We start from the raw sequence: 15045 nt of genomic DNA, 5'->3' as shown, positions 1-15045 counted from the left end.
AACATAGAATTCTTAAATACTGACAGTCTTTTTTCTATAAAACATTATATGTTTTTTTTTCTCTGAATTATCTGCTGTGAGAGAAGTGATTATACACATTGAGCTTTCTGAAACAGTTTGCATGTAGCATTGAGACTAGAATAGTATAGATGACTATTTAACCCTACAGATACTATTGTTTGGATAGTAAATTGCTATAATCTTTCCTGATGAAGCAAAGTAACCTCCATCTTGGATAAAAGCTGCTGTTTAAAATTTAACCTTGCTATTCTGGCTTCTGTAAACGTTTGTTTGCTTAAATCATAGGGAAAAATAAGACTGCTTCCCATTCCAGAGGGGCCATAAACTATGCTCCAGACAGAGTTGTCAGTGCTGGCGCCAGGCCAGGCCTTGAGATATGGTCTCATGGCCCTGTCCCAGCACACAGGACTTTTTCTCCGAAGGTCTGTAAGTCTCATTCCAAACTTGGAAATCAAAGAGCTGAAAAAACATATACATAGGAAAGACTTCCACTATATTGGGCCCCCAGAATTTGAGAAGCAAGATTTCCTTTGGGTCCACTAGTGCTAGCAAAACATGACTCCAAATAATTTTGGCTTATTGATTAAGGCATATTCTGATTTACAATATAACACTGAAAGTTTAAAATTTAGCAATATGTATCAGTAAGCTTAAAATATTTATCTTATTTGAGCTAGTTTTTTCGCTTGAAGAATTTATAAAAAGTAATCAGAGGTAAAATCATGGTTTTGAAGATTGCTTAAAAACTTGAGAAAATGCCGAAACCTGTTTGGTTCGGGAGATAGAGCGTCAACTTGCAGACTGAATGGTCCCAGGTTCAATTCTGGTCAAGGGCATGTACCATGACTTCGGGCACATGCACATCCCCAGTAGGGAATGTGTAGGAGGCAGCTGATTGATGTTTCTCTCTCATCGATGTTCCTAACTCTCTGTCCTTCTACCTTCCTCTCTGTAAAAAATCAATAAAATATATTTAAAAAAAAAACTTGAGAAAATCATTAGTACATACTAATATACTAAGAAAAAGAAATAAAAATGTTCTTTAACAAGCGTATATATATATATATATATATATATATAAATATATATATCTTACATGTGTATGTGATATGAATTGGTATATATACACATAATCTACAGAGTCATATACTGACAAAATAACTTGTAGAAAATACATCAAAATATCATTAGTATTCACTGTTTATCTGTGTTTTAGATTCATGATACTTTTTTGTATCTTTATTATACTTTTAATACTGTAAATTTTCTTAAAGTACAATTATTTCTGTTATAATTAAAAAATTGATCCCTAGTTAAATAAGTATAAATTTTAAAACTACCTATTCCTTTGATTGCCTATGAACACAGACAATAGGGTGGTGAAAGCCTGGAGCAGGGTGGGGAACTGGTGGAGGAAGGCAGTGTGGGGTGGGTAGAAGGGAGACATCTGTAATATTCTCAACAATAAAGATTTACAACTCAAACAAAAAAATAGAAAATAAACCACCTATCCATTTGAATCCATTTTCTTTAATGAGTTTTTCCATGTTATTTTTAGCACAAACCAAATATTTGCCTTTGTATTATCTGCCCAGGATCCAGGATGAAATAAAAACATTTTAATTACATAATATCTTCTATCAGGAATATGTGTCATAACATCTATTAGAACCAAAAGAAAGATAAGTTGGCCAACTTATTTTTGTTTGTTTATTGGAGAAGGGACCATAGATAAGAACAACTGAGTCTTGAGCAACTTAATTTAAGAGGTTTTGCCTCATTAGTGAATATTCCAAGTTTTTAGCTTTAGTTTAGTCTATAGAAAGTACTACCATCTCCACTTTAATACTTCCCATGACTTTTTATTTTCCAAAAAAAGCTATTTCCTAGTAGAATTGGTTATGAAATACTGCTTTTCTTTGGTCAGATTTAAATCACCTACTATTAAATGTTGCTGTTATATAATTAGAGAATAAATCGGTTGTTCTATTTTTATCGGCAAAAAACAAAAGGGAAAAGGCAGCATTCAGTCCTCTCTTAATTTTATTAAAGTACCACAAGGATATTCTTTTCTAATTAATAATCATATTCATTTAGGTCTGTAAAAGCTGAGATAAGCCATATTTTTTTTTCAATAAGAAAGCTGTTGTGTAATATAATTTAGTAAAAATTACTGTACATTAATTTCAATTAGGATTGCTCTTTACATATTGTTTTATCTTTTTTAAAAAAATATATTTTATTGATTTTTTACAGAGAGGAAGGGAGAGAAATAGAGAGTTAGAAACATCGATGAGAGAGTCATCGATCAGCTGCCTCTTGCACACCCCCCACTGGGGATATGCCCGCAACCAAGGTACATGCCCTTGACCGGAATCGAACCCGGGACCCTTCAGTCCCCAAGCCGACACTCTATCCATTGAGCCAAACTGGCCTCGGCACATATTGTGTTATCTTTTATTCAAAGAGCCTTTAAATCAGTTCCAAGCATTCACAGGAAGTAAACAAAGGATAGCCCCTTTGCCATTTTGGCTTCTTTACAAAATATGTTATAGCCATTAATACATATTAGTGTGCACACAATAAAGAGAAGTAGGAAAAATTTAGAGTGTCTATTCCTGTGTATTGAAGATGACCATAATCCCACAAAATAATTCTATTTTGTCTAAAATCAAATGCAATTAAAGAATAACATTGCATAATCAAGATATAAAATAATTAGTATACTACTTCTCTGAAAAACATCATTGCTTATTTAATTTCCCCCTGCTTTCAGTTTTTAAAAATTATGTACCTAGAGACAGTGATCAGCAATTTATTTAATACCCCCAAAATTTTTGGCATCAGCCACCTGAACTAGTGAGATCTGTCTATCTTCACCTTTATTTCTTTTTTAATTCCTTTCCCTTTACACGGAATTGTTCAGTAATCTCATTCTTTTCTTTCATCCCTTTACAAAATCTGTTTTTTGAACATGAGAGTACAAATCTCTGCAATACAGATTTATAATTGTAGCCAGTGATAGGAATTATTAAAGTAACAAAATCAAATGCTTATTGAGGCCAAAGCAGATGTGTGTTAGAAGTGTGAGGTGAGTACAGGAAGTATCATGGGAAACACTTTGTAAAGTGAATGAGTGTCTATCCATACTGTATACTTGAAACTAATATAATACAATAGAGCATTGAATGTAAACTGTAATTGAAAAAAAACACACTCATTTAAAAAAAAGAAAAAGAAAAGGATGAAGTGGCCCAATCAGATCAACATGACAATGGAGTGAAGGTCAAAGAAGTAAATAAATGGGGAGAGGGGTGGCAGAGGAGGTGCAGATTCTGATAAAATGGTAGAGTTTAGTAAAAAAAAAAAAAAAATTGGCTACTTCACAACTAAGGAATGTCTAATCCTATCTATTCAAAATCAGAAAATAAAAAGTTGGAAAAGGATACAAACTGAGTAATGATGGAACTCTTAAAAAGGCCCGGGGAAGCAGGATGCACTAGTGTTACGGTGTAAGAAATCAGCTTTAAGATACTTCAGTGTGGAGACTGTGATTAAAATGCGAGCTAGTTTTAATTTCCACCTTAGGGACAGCAGTTGCTCTAATCAAGAATTCACACTCTGGGGGTGGTCTGCTATCTTTTAATCTAAAAGGCCAGCACCAAAGACAGCTCCTATAGGTGTTCCAGCTCTCTACCTTCCATCAGCACCTGAAGCTCACTAATTAACATACTAGAGTTAGAGGCTGATCCATTGGTAAAATATGTGGTTGAGACTTTTAGAAAGAAGTTTTCCTTGACAAAATTAGTGCAGTTTTATTTAAATAAATTTGTGTACTCACTGCTAATTGAAAGGATCTGACTCCATTAACTAATTAGCAGAATTTTGGTACCAGGCTATTGTCATATTTGCCTCAAATGCACCTGAGAAAAATTATAAAAATGGAGCAACTTCAAAATGGACTAGGCGCTGCAGTCACAGAGGAACTGCCTTGCATGTCATTGTCCTCCTCAAACCTATTTAAACTAGGCAAATCCTTTGGACTGGGCCAAAGCAACATTGTATTACAAACAATTGTTTGCAAAACTAACAAACATTCTGACTACCAGACTAAAAAATAAGGAGATTCTTAAAAAGAAAAAAAAAGAAAGAAAGAAAGAAAAAAAAATAATAATAAATAAATAAATATATATATATATATATATATATATATATATTTCAGAGAGAAAAGGACAGGAAGAGTAAGATAGAAATATCAATGTTGAGAGAGAATTACTGATCAGTTGCCTCCTGCACAACCCCTACTGGTGATAGAGCCCGAAACCCTGACAGGTGCCCTTGACCGGAATCAAACCAAGGACCCTTCAGTCCTCAGGCTGATGCTCTATCCACTGAGCCAAACCAGCTAGGGCGAGGAGATTCTTTAGAATTAATATCACCATATATAGCTATAGAATAATGTAGCTTACTTGCACCTATAAAAAGTATTTTCTTCTGTTTGAGTAATTATTCCCCATCCTTTATTGGTTTTTAGAGAGAGAGGAAGAGAGAGGGATAGAAAGAGGAACATCAGTGTGAGAGCGAAACATCCATTGGCTGCCTCCTGCATGCCCCCTATGTGCATCGCACTGAAACCTTGGCATGTGCCTTGACTGGGAATAGGACCAGTGATGCCCAGCCATCTCAGCCTCATCAGCCAGGGCTCCCTCTCCTCTCTCATAAAATCCCCTTGTCTTCACTCTCTAATCAAAACACTATTTTGGTTTCTGCCTGAGCTAGTGCTTTCTGTACAGCTATTCTTTGAATCTCAGATAAATACTTCTTGCCTCTCACATTGGCCTTTTATGTTTAGGTTAACACATCTTAACCACAAGGATTTCCAAGAATTCAAAAAATGATGGAGAACTTGGCCCTCATTCTGTTAACTGCCAGGCACTGTATAATTATCTTTTGCTGGCTTGCTAACAAATGTGTACAGAGTTTATTCTGAAGCTTGCTTATATTAGGAGCTGGTAGTGAGACTATCAGAGGGAAGAAGAAAAAGAAGGAAGAGGAGAGAGGAAGGGGCGAGGAGGTGAGGTCTTAATAGTGTTACTTATGCTGGTTGACAAAAAAACTGGTTTGCAAAATTGAGAGCACAAAAGACATGAACATAGGATCCCCTGTAGAATGTTCAATGCTGACAAACAGCTCAATATTCTTCTCACATGTTTCATGACAGGTGATGGTGGTTTTGGAGGCCCCCTGGGAGGTTAAATTCTGGGAGGAAGAAACTAGATCTGTTCTTGTTCATCAGTCTATGTTGTCCGCCGTTTCCCCTAGATGAGTGAGATCATGTCCTACTGGAAATATAAGAATAAAAAATGAGACAAGCTATAATAATTATGCTGAAAGGCATATGAACCAGCCTGTAGTGAGCTTCTTTCTGGGCCACCAGTTCTTTTGAGACCCAATTTCAATGTCAAACAGTTCCAATGTATACATGTCAGCAATGACATTTCAGTTCTGGATGGTGGAACAGACCCAGCGATAAGGAGCCATGGGTCAGACTGTTGGACCTCAAAGGGAGGTTGGGGATAAAAGGGAGAGAGATCAACCAAAGGACTTATGTGCACACATATGAGCCTAATCAGTGGTCAAGGACAATAAGGGGGTGGGGGCATGAGTGGGGGGAGGATTGGAATGGGGGGTTGAGGACCTTAATCAATAAAGAAAATTTTAAAAAATCAGTAAGAAGAAAAAAAAAAAGGAAAAAAACTGGGAGGTAGGGATGCTATCCTCCTGGATGATGCATTTCAAAGAGATGGCTCCCAGGTGTTTGGAAAGGCATTCCTGGATCTTAACCTTATCAAGAGGTTTATTTAATCTTTTCCATTTAAAAGACTTGCATACATTTAAAAGAGACAGAGAAAGAACTTTATGTTGACAAGTTTTCTAAAGTATATACTCTCAGAAAAGGGAAGATAGAAAAGTCTTTTTCTTATTTTTTTTTTGAGGGGGGGATTAAACACCTTATTTTTATTTGCCCTTACACATCTCTGTGATTCTCAGCACACTAAAATCTGAGAACTACTCATCTAAGCCTTTGATTACTTTGATTGCTTTGTATCTAGGAATACATTTTGTATTTATGGGAATACTCTCTGTGATTCTGTGATTGTGTGCAACAATCAGATAATAGTTTCTTAGAAGATAGTTTCCAAAAACCAGGTAAAACCAGTACTCTCATACAGATACAAAAATTCACACATTTTAAAGATTTTATTTCAATCGTGAATCATGAAGGAACCAGATGCTACAATTAGTTTAGAAGATAATCCAAAGGCAAACATGTTTATAGATCAGGAATATATAAAAATCATTTTTTCTAGGGAGGGAAGGTAACTAAACCTTTGTTGGGCAGGACAGAATTTGCATGTCTATGGATAAGAATTAGCTGCCCTTCTTATGAATTACTGTCATAGTCCATTCCCACCTCTATAACAAAAATACTATAAACTGGTTAGCTTATAAACAATCGAAATTTATTTTTTACAGTTCCAGAGTCTAGGAAGGCCATATCAAGGAACCAGCTGCCTAGACTACCATTTTTCTTTGTGACTTCCCATGGTGGAAGGGTATGTGCTTTTTCTTAGGCTGTTTTGTAAGGGCACTAATCCTATTACTAATCCTATTGCTCAGGGCTCTGCTCTCATTAACCTAATCACCCCTTAGGGGCACACCTCCTAATAACTTGGGGGTTATGTTTCAACATATGAATTTGGGTAGGGGTGACACACCTGTCAGAATGGCTATCATCAACAAATGGCAAGTGCTGGTGAGGATGCGGAGAAAAAGGAACCCTCAGGCACTACTGGTGGGAATACAGACTGGTGCAGCCACTGTGGAGAACAGTATGGAGTTTCCTCAAAAAATTAAAAATGGAAATCCCATTTGACCCAGTGATCCCACTTTTGGAAATATATCCCAAGAATTGAGAAACACCAATCAGTAAGATTTTTATGTGTACAAGATGCTATGGTATATCTTGAGTTACAGTGATAAGTAATATAAGGTCCTTAACACAGAAGAACACTTGGATGGAGACTGGAGTATTACAGGTTGATCTAAGGAATTTTTAGGAAACTGGAAAAATACTATGAAAACATTGTGAGAAAATCATTAAACTTGTTGGCTTTGTTTAAATTACATTTGCTCTTTTTGTCTGACTTTTCTTGTTTAACATACTGTTTTTGAGATTTATTAAGCTTTGTTTGCATTAGCAGTTGGTTCCTCTGTATTGCTAGGTAGTCGCTATTGACAAATATTTATCAAATATTTATTATACTTTATACCAGTGCACATCTCTAATAAGAGGTCTTTGTCAATGTTTAAAGGATATTTCATGGTTAATAGGCTGAAACTTACAGCATTCATCATTATTTAAAGAAAATGATGATAGTTTATTTCTGGCATGAATTGATACTATATACAGGCTAGAATATCTCACATAATTAGAATGAAAATTCTGCATATTCTCTAGGGAATATACATTTAATGACTAATTAAAACACTAAATAAGTAAAAAACATGCTACTCCACTACTGAAAAAAATTGAGAAATAAGGATTATTTAGAAAAGTACTGTCAGAATATTTTAAAATCTTACTCAGAATATCTTAAATTCTTTACCTACACTGAAAAATAAGTTATTTTTAAAAACCATATGATTTACCATTACAAAGAAGATTTCTAAAGTATCATAGTTTTTATTTACCTCGGAAGTGGAATTCACAAGAACATCTGAATTGGGATGTACAGAACACTGGCTATGAATATTTTGGGCCCATGAGTCACATTGCAGGGGCAGAACATTGTCCCATTTATATTTTTCCTTTGCTTGTTGTTGTAGAGGAAAATACATCTCCCCAAGTTCATTTATTTTGAATGAATCTTAACTTTCAGAGCTAGAAAAGTGTAAGTCTTATTCTTTTCATCATAAATAAAAAAAGAAAACTGATGAAAATACTAAAAGAAAATGTAGTTCAAAGAAGAGAACTAACATAATGAAATATTAGAAAAACTATGAAATATCATTGGTTCTTCCAAATGAAAACAATGGGGAAGCAAAAAACATATAGGAGATAAGTATAAGTAACATTTAATTCATACACTTAAAATTCAAGAGGATGTTGCATTCATAAATCAAGGAGAGGTAATAATGAGAAGAGGGAAAATGCAAAATTCAAAAGAAAAAAAGTAGAAGAATATCTTGGTTTTAGTAATAAATATCACAATGGAGTATGAAAAAAAACAGACCTAGATTGCAAAAAACTGATTTAGTAAAGGAGGTCACAAGCTTGTGTAATTTTCACAGAACTCAGGGAAGAAGTAGAGAAAAAGTAAATGAACCATAAAACATAGTCTTAAGAGAATTTAACTGCAGTAGAAGTTGGAGAAGGAGAGAGAGAAAGAGAAAATAAGGGATAAATAATAAACTCACTGAGATAGTTATTCAATAAATACATATTATTCTACTCAAATACATTCGACACTGGAAACAAAATAATTATAAAAAATCTACAGCCACTGCCTTTATTAAACTTAATGATGCTGAGGGAAAAGACACTGGTTTAATAATCATGCAAAAGAAGGTACAAGCTCATCTGTAGTCAGAGCTATGGAAGATTCAGCCATCATATAAAGCTTGCATGCCAGGGGGAGGGGCTAAGAATTTCTTCTGCTATTTGAATAGTTTTTATCACTAGGATTTTTCAGGTGAGGAGTAGTGGAGGGTAGACTGGGCAGAGAGTAAGTGTCACAGGCCAAAGAAAGGGCAGAAACAATACTGGGACTAAACAAAGAAATGAGGTGCAAATAGGAAAGGTTTAGCAAGAACCAGAGAATATTCATTAAAGCAAACTAATACCTAGTGATATGTTTGACTACTACAGAAAATAAACAAGGTCTAGCAATATGCAGGCTTCAAAAGCAGTATATATATATATATATATATATATATATATATATATATATATATATATCAGTGGCCAAGTACATGAAATTCATGCGGGGGAAGGGATGAGGAAGGGACAGTGTCCCTCAGCTCAGCCTGCACCCTCTCCAACCTGGGACCCCTTGGGGGATGTCCTACTGCCGGTTTAGGTCCCATCCCACAGGGATCCTTCTCACATCTGGGACCTCTGGCTCCTAACAGCTCACTTGCTTGCCCCCAACTGGCCCCCTGCTGGCCTGATCATCCCCAACCGCCCTCTCCTCCTGGCCTGATCACCCCTAACCACCTCTTCCTCAGCCCACTACCATGGCCTTGTCCAGAAGGAAATCCAGAAGGTCTCCTGGTCTAATTAGCATATTACCCTTTTATTAGTATAGATAGAGGCCTGGTGCATGGGTGGGGCTGGCTGGTCTGCCCTAAAGGGGGTCCCGAATCAGGGTGAGGGTCCCCTTTGGGGGACCACCCTGGGCGAGGGGTCTAGGGTAGTTTTCAGGCCTGCCACACCCCTACTGGGATGGGGGTCCCTGCTGTGGGGCATGGCTGGCCTGGGCAAAAGGCTGAGGGCTGTTTGGGGGTAGTTTGCAAGCTGGCCAAGCCCCAGCTTTGTCTGGAAGAACATTCGGAAGGTCTCCTGGTCTAATTAGCATATGACTCTTTTATTAATGTAGATTAATATGTTTTTATTGATTTTAGAAGGAAAGGAAAGGAGAGGGATAGAAAGAAACATCGATGAAAGAGAGACACGAATGGCTGCCTCCTGCACGTCCCCCACCAGGAATTGAGCCCAAGTGTCCTTACCAGGAGTCAAATGAGGGACCTCTTGGTTTATGGGTTGATGCTTAACCATTGAGTCACACTGGCTGGGCAAAAGTAGTCTATATTTTTAACAAATATCAGTATTTTGTTGGTCTCAGATATCTCCATATTCTATAAGACAATTGTGTAATATTTACCAACATTTGAGTAAGAAAATATTATAATCCAAGCTCTCATTTAGAACACCTCGTAGCCAATTCTTTGTCTCTTCATCAGAAGTAACCACACTTCTGAATTATATCTTCAAAACTTTCTCTTGGTTTTCTTTGTTTTTTACTTGCCACATATGTATGAACCTCAATTAATACCTTTTTTTTTCTTGGTTTTGGACTTTATAAAAAATAGTCACACAGTTTCTTTTGGAACTTTTTTAAATGCAAATTTTGTTTTAAATATTAATCTGTATTCATATATGCAGCTATAACTTATACATTTCCAATGACATAGAATATTATGTTATGTAATTACTAGAGGCCTGGTGCATGAAATTTGTGAAAGGGGCACTCGCAGCCCTGACTGCCTTGGCCCTCATACACACCGCTGCCTCAGCCCTTGCACAGCTGGGTTCGTCTGGAAGGTCATTAGGATGGTCTTTCTGCTGCTTGGTGTAGTTAGCATATCAGCTCTTTATTATATAGGATTTCACAAGTTATTAACCTCTTTTCCTAACAATATATACCTGGGTTGTTTCCACTTTGGAGCTACAGATAAAGCCAATGTGAATGTTCTTGCACATGTACCCCAGTGTTCAAGTGTAAGAATTTCACAGTAGCTGATGCTGAGCAAATGTTACTTACTACATCCAGTGCTTTCAATGAAGATGCTTTGGCTGAAATTGAAATAACACGGATTACCTGAGTTTCCTGGCGTTACCTATGTTAGAGCTTTCAGAATATATCATATTGCATTATGGTTCTTTTTTTGGTAATTATTCTTACAATATTGTAAGCAACTTGTTTGAAAGATGTTTCATTCTTTTTTATTTCCCATGGTGCAGTATCTTGCATAGTATATATAGCATATTGCTCAAAATTTCTTGAAATAAATTGAACATCTAAAAATCCATTTAATGTTTTAGGATGATTCATTTTTAACTTGAAATGTTTGCTTTCCTACCAGAGGCAAAAGAGATGGAATGTTGCTTTTTAATTATTCTCTTTGAGTTTTCCATGGATTGCTTTGGACTCTCAGTCCCTTTGTCTGAGGAATCCATACCAGAGGACTCTTGTCATTCTCTGTATAATTCTTGGTCACATCTGTCTAATTCATTGGATACATTTTGTTTCAGAAGGGAAGGGGAAATATAGCATAAGATTTTTTTCAACACCCATATTTAATGTAATAAATTTATAATACAATTTTTATCATCAGCCTGATTCACTACTCTTTTTCTTGAGCATCAAGAGAACTTCTTCTTTCAAGTTCTACTCAAAATGTAAATCTGCACTCTGGCTAAAGAGAAAATATAGTCCAGTCCTTTACTTTCTATATGGATTTAAGGGGTTTCAATGTATATTTGAAGAGTTACAAGAGCCAAGAAAAAAATACAATAGATTCCTTCTATGCTCAGGGATATTTCTTAGATTTGTAATCCTGCCTTAAAAGATTATGGAACCTCAAGGGTCATCTCAGAACACTCCATGTAAATAATTATATGGAAGCTTTCCCAATGCATTATGTTAGATCTCCTTATTCTTAGAAACACAAATTGAGGCATCAAAATACTCAGTAAGATGTATTTATATGAGAGCTGACTCTATGGTTTTTAAATTACATTGCTTTGCCTATGATTTATTTCTGTGACCCCCTGCTAGTTAAATTAACAAAATATTTAAACAACTCAGTTATTTTGCTTAAAATAAAAATACAGACTATTAAAAGAGTGACTCTTGAAAATATTTCTAATTGCTTCAATTTACAAATAAGAGTTCAAAGATACAAAGAGGTAAAGTAATATAGTTAGCTTATTAAGGCAGAATGTGGGCTATGAGGTTACCCACTATTTAGTAATGTCTCCCGCTGGAAAATAATTGCATCTTTGTCTCCCAATCACCCAAACAATACACACGCACTTGAGTGTACACACACACACACACACACACACACACACATACACCACCACCACCACCACCATTGCCTCAGACTTAATTTCAAATATTGTATTCAATTAAATAATTTTGGCCTGAATTATTTGTTTACCTAATAATCAACTTTCCACTAAGGAATAGAGAAGACTTTCAGATTGTTTACAATTTATTCTGTCCTATATAGATTGCAGAGAAAGTTAATCATTTTATGAGCTTTTCACAGACTTGTAGATTGGTACGATAATTGTCAGTTATGAGCATCAAAAATATAAATAAGATAAGAGTTTCAGAATGGCATTGCATTTTGTTTTCTCTATGTTAGCATATTTAAACTTGCTCTTTTCTTATGCAAATGCCCAGATTTATTTTGGCTGCCTTTATCTGCACATCCCAACAGTTCCCTTAATGTAGCACAGAAGTTTTTAGTGCTGTGTTGATTTTCTTTTATAATCGGTAGTAATAGACAATACCAATCTATTACACTATTGGGTGATCATGCTATTAAAAATCAGATTGCCTGGTTAGATTGCAGCTCACTGATATAGCTAAGTGTTTGCAATTTTGCTCTAATATGTGAACATTTTACCTTGACATTTCCAAAAGGGAGGTTGTGGAGTAGTGATTATCATTAAACATAGAGCTCACGAATAAAAGTCATTGTGGATTTCCAAGGAGTCAGCTTTTGTGACAACATAGATAAAATGACTTCAATTCTTAATCTCTTATGGCACTTTTTGAAAAAGTCTGTCTCCAGGTGAAGGAAATAAAATTCATTTATCTTCAAAAAACATGTATGGCCTGTTTTGTTATTTTATTTTAGAAAATAATAATAAAAATTAGCATGGTCATCATTGAGATGGATGCCAATGATCCAGTTTCAATGGCTTTCATGTGCTTAGAATAATGGTTTTGCAAGAGGTGCTCAGCCCTCTCATCTTGCTGCTCCCTGACAGCCTCTGGAAGGCAGCTGAAACACCATTGGAAGTTCTAGCAGAGAATTCCCGAGTGTGCTGCAGATACAGCTGGGCATTTTATCCTAGGTAGGACAAAGAAAAACCCACCTCTCCTAAAGGTAGCTCTTCTGCCTTTTTCTTCCCAAGTCTTATGTGTCTTGCTAAAGGATAAGCAAGGATTGAATCCCAAAAGGAGTACAGAGAGCACCAAAAAAAAGAGGAGATGAAACTTAAAACAATATGTTTCTTACATTGGATCCCATTTATAATACACTCTGGGAACCTCTATAAAGAGCCAGAGTTTCTCTGAATGCGTATCAGTTCTCACTAAGTTCAAACCCCCAACACGAAGACAAATGGGATTTGAATCATCAGACAAATTGCCTTTTGGCTGAGTGCAGTTTTTGAAAGGGATGCAGCTGTGTGCTTTCAGCAATACTTTCGGTAGCTGGGGGAATGAGTGTTTATGATCTTATGTGGGGAATCTGGATGGTGCATCTCAGCACCCACCACACTCATTGATCCTAAATTTTTTAAAAACCCTTTTCTTCTGCTCCAAAGAAGACAGAGTCACCACACAAACACAAACTCATATAATACAATAGTTTAAAGACACGAACTCTTTGTGTTTAACAATCTACTCCCAAACCTGGAAACTTAAAAGCAGGAAGATTTATCTCAGTTTCTGTAGGTCATCAAGGTCACTAGTTGTGATACCTTGGTGCCTCTGTCTCAAGTTCACTCATGACATTACAGCCAAGCAGCTGGCCAAGGCTTTGATTTTACCTGAAGGCTGACTTTGTGGAGAACCTGATTCAAAGTTCACTCACAAGTCATTGGATGAGGCCTCCCTCATGTCCTTTCCATTTGGTGAATTGTTACAGGCTGAACTGGGTTCCCCAAATGCATATGTTGAAGCTGTAACTCCCTGTGCTTCAGAATGTGACTGTATTTTGTAGGACTTTTGAAGAGGTGATTAAATCAAAAGCAGGCTGTTAGGGTTGGCCCTCATGCAATCTGAGTTATGTCCTTATAAGAAGAGAAACTTTGGGCACAAAAAGATACATCGTGGTACACCATGGGACAAGTCAGCAAGGGGACAGCTATCTGCAATCCAAGAGGAGAGGGAAAAAAAAAAAAAACAGCCATGCTGTTACTTTGATCTTCAATTTATGAAAAAATAGATTTCTGTTGTTAAAATCACCCAGTCTATGGTATTGTGTTAGGGCAGCTCTAGCAAATAAATACACTCCTCTACAGAGCCCTCACAAAATGACGTGGCTCCCTCAGAGTGAGAAAACAAGAGACTGCATCCCAGAGAACGCCATAGGCAGTAACCTACTCTCAGAAGTAACACCTTAGTACTTGTTACATTTTACTTATTGGGATTTAACAAGTCCTTCTGAAACTCAAAGGGTCACGATTGCCCAAACGCATGAAAACCATGAGGTGGGAATCATTATAGAATATCTTGGAGGCTGCCTGCCAAACACTTACATAACCTCTACAGTCACTCAGCTAATCTAATTTAGATGAAGAAAAGAGAAAGCATAGAGAATATTATATGATGATGGGAGCTAGAATAAACAGCCTCTATGAGTATCTGGATGGGCTTAAGCTAGAAGAGAAATTTTAAACACAGGACATCTGTAAACATCTTCATCACATGGTGTTACATAAAAAGAAATTTAGTAGATCCTTAGCAATCATCACAGTTGCTGTGGGGGCTGAATCCAATTCTTTTTTTTTCCTCTCTTTATTACCACCTACGTCTCCTATCTTGCCTTACAAGCAAAAATAAAAAGAAGGCATTTTAATTAGGTGAGTGTCGTCAGCGGTACTTGTATTAGTGCTTTGCATTTAGTTTTCCCTCCACCCCTTGCCGGTTTTCATGCTTAGCTTGGTAACACCTCTACCAAAGTAAAGTTTTCAGTCAATTACTATGTGACAGTACCAACTATTGCCCTAAATATATATGAAAATTAAGGGTTACAAAGCAGGCATTTCTACAGCAGGATGTTCCTGTAAAGCAAACATAAAACCAAGTCAGCTGGAACTTTATTGGGGTGCATTGTCCTACCTCAGGACCATTATTCTTTTTCAGGACCTATCTCCAAAGATTCACTCAGAGGAAAAAATATGTATATTTGGTTATAAGCAAATATAAGTAAAAT

The sequence above is a fragment of the Pipistrellus kuhlii genome, unplaced genomic scaffold (assembly GCF_014108245.1).
Source record: "Pipistrellus kuhlii isolate mPipKuh1 unplaced genomic scaffold, mPipKuh1.p scaffold_m20_p_3, whole genome shotgun sequence".
NCBI classification, from domain to species: Eukaryota; Metazoa; Chordata; class Mammalia; order Chiroptera; family Vespertilionidae; genus Pipistrellus; species Pipistrellus kuhlii.
Note: the sequence above shows the minus strand (reverse complement) of the source record.